The sequence below is a fragment of the Tarenaya hassleriana genome, unplaced genomic scaffold (assembly GCF_000463585.1).
Source record: "Tarenaya hassleriana unplaced genomic scaffold, ASM46358v1 Cleome379, whole genome shotgun sequence".
In the NCBI taxonomy this organism is placed as follows: domain Eukaryota; kingdom Viridiplantae; phylum Streptophyta; class Magnoliopsida; order Brassicales; family Cleomaceae; genus Tarenaya; species Tarenaya hassleriana.
In genome coordinates this window covers 77,395-80,204 of record NW_010966769.1, presented here as the reverse complement: position 1 = coordinate 80,204, position 2,810 = coordinate 77,395, and positions in this window count along the sequence as shown.

Genomic DNA, 2,810 nt, shown 5'->3' with positions numbered 1-2,810 from the left:
ATGTCGTCAGCCCTCGCTGCAAGCCTAGCACGTCGTGGCGCCATTTCACTGCACCACATTAAGATAGTTTAGCAACTGATGACCGATACTGCATCATCAATGTACGGACCTCGGACAAGAGGATTTTCTTCGGACATGGTTTGAAAACATTTTTCGTAGAAAACTATCGGGTAACGAGTACGATTTCTTCCCGAGGAAAGAACGTGGCTCTCATACCAAAAATTATGACACCCGTAACCCGTGTACAGTATACGGGTTGTACCACATGGACAAATAGTAATAAAATAATAATGCGGAAGCAAAAATACGAAATCCAAAATCATTTTTCAACTAATAGAGTAAGCAGCGGAAAATACAACAGGCGATTAGTATCGCAAAATAACACATGTCCGAATAGTTATAATTTAACCGTACAAAATGCAGGAAATACAAGTCCCGTAACCCAAAATGTAAATCCCGTACATGATGCTATCTCTCTCAGGTCGTCGTCTGCCGGATGCGCTAAGCGTAATCCTCGTGATCTGAAAAATGTAAACCACGAGGGCTAAGCACAACTGCTTAGTGAGTAGCCCGGGTTGAACCCGGAGATCCGGTTCCCAACGAGAACGGTACAGTCGACATTTCTATAAAAGCACATGCAATGAGTAAAACACAGTAAGCACGTAAATAGCAATCACAATCACGCCCATATGGAGTCTACCATAGGACTTAGCCGTATACCCTGGTCAAGTCCATGACCAGGGGCGAATCCACACCCGTCACTTGCGTGACGTTGGCCATTGCATCGCATGCGATCGTGCGCGTCTCCTGTGCCTGTCACTCTCGTGACTACCGATGTCAAGTCCATGACACAACGAAAATACAATCATACCCGTATGGAGTCCACCATAGGGTCCAGCCATATACCCTAGTCAAGTCCATGACTAGGTGCGAGTCCACGCCCGTCAAGTCCATGACGGTGATGGTTGAGTCCACAACCATCCACAAACACAATCACGCTTAACTCGTACGCACGAGCAAGCTACACACATGGCACACAACGTGCAACATCCCCATAGTACAACCATACGTATCACGGCATCCGGTCTCTACCGAGCTACCGTTTAACGCCATGTAAATTCTACCTGCAAACAATCACGCAACGATCACTCGTATTTCGATATCGCACATCTCACTACGCTACGCAACGTTCTGGCAAAAACTCGGTTCGATTCATCCCAATCGTGAAGTCTTGTCCTCTGGTGGGGGTTGGTTTGTCCACGGTCAAGTCTGATCAGGCCCGGACCAAGCCCGTTGGCCGTTTCCTTTTTCCCGGCGAACGGGAAATTTTCTCCAAGTTTTCTCTGAGCCTGGTCCGGCGGACCAAGTTCTGGTCAGTGATGACATGTATTTTGGTGACATTTTGGTATAGGATGTCTAGTGCATTTTACTCGGTTTTGCATATTTATAGGCATTCTAGAGCATAATTGGTCTCGATATTGCTTGGTTGCTTTCTTTGGTGTCAAAACAGGTATTCATGCATAAAAGAGAGCAAAAGGAGTGGAAAACATGGACTACGGAACATCACAGACGAAACGGGAACATTTGGAGTTGTTCCGGAGAAAAACATGAAGCCTAAAAAGTCAGATCTTGCAAGTCCAATAACTTCCACTCTATAAGTCCAAATTGCATGTTCTCTACCTCATTGGAAAGCTCTCTTCAATATCTACGCATAGACACAAGATCGCACAAATCCGACATTGGAGCAGAAAGTTATGAGCAAATCGGTCAAGCATGTTCGAGTTGAAGAATCGACACGGACCGTGTTGCATTCGACACGGCCGTGTTGTGTCCGTGCTGAAAAAAGTGAAGTTTTGCTCAGAGAATTGACACGAACCGTGTTGTCATTCGACACGGCCGTGTTGATTCAAACTCGGCCGTGTTCAGCCCAAGTCTAAAGTGCAGATTTTTAACAGAGAATTGACACGGACCGTGTTGCATTCGACACGGCCGTGTTGCGTTACGGGAAAACTTCCTATTTTGCATCTGAACTTCCGTTTTCAGCAAAGGAAGAAGCCCAGCTGCCAAGCAAATAAATAGGAGACGTCTTGGGCTTCAGAAATCATCGAGAGATCACAGCAGAAGCCAGAGAACTCGAGAGAGAATCAAGACGGAGTTTCCCGGGAGCAGAGATTGAAGAATCGTCGTCGAGAGATCGCTGCGAGTCTTCTTTATCTGTTTCTATGTTTCTTCTTATTGATTTGAACTCGTTCGTTGTTATGGGTAGTGAGTAGTCGTTTCACTGTAGCTAGGGATTTAACCTTGTAGGGATTTGTTTGGTTTTTATTTTCCGAGACTACGTTATCGATACTCTTCGGTTTAATTGAATTGAGTTTATTGCTTTTGATCTTCTTGGCCAGTTGATTGATTGATTTTAGATTCTGATTTGCAACGAGAGTTGAGATTAGATTCGGAATGAATTCATTGAATGAATTGATTAAGACTATTGAGAGATAGGTTAATCGGTTTAGGAACTGTGATAGTGATCGTTAATGCATTTGATATTTTAATCTATTAGGTTGAGAGATCGATAGGTTAAACTATTGGATAGTGGATTTAGGACTTGAGAGAGCCAAATCTGATATTAGAACTTGAGATCCCCGATTAGAGTTCGATATTCGTAGATTCTCCATCCTTAGAAACAATCCCTACTCATTAAGGTTATCCCGAAGCTACGGTGGTTTAGTTATCTGAATTTACTTAGTTCGTTTATAGATTTATTTTTGCTATTCACATATTTCATCTGTTATTTCCTGATCTAATTCTTGGTC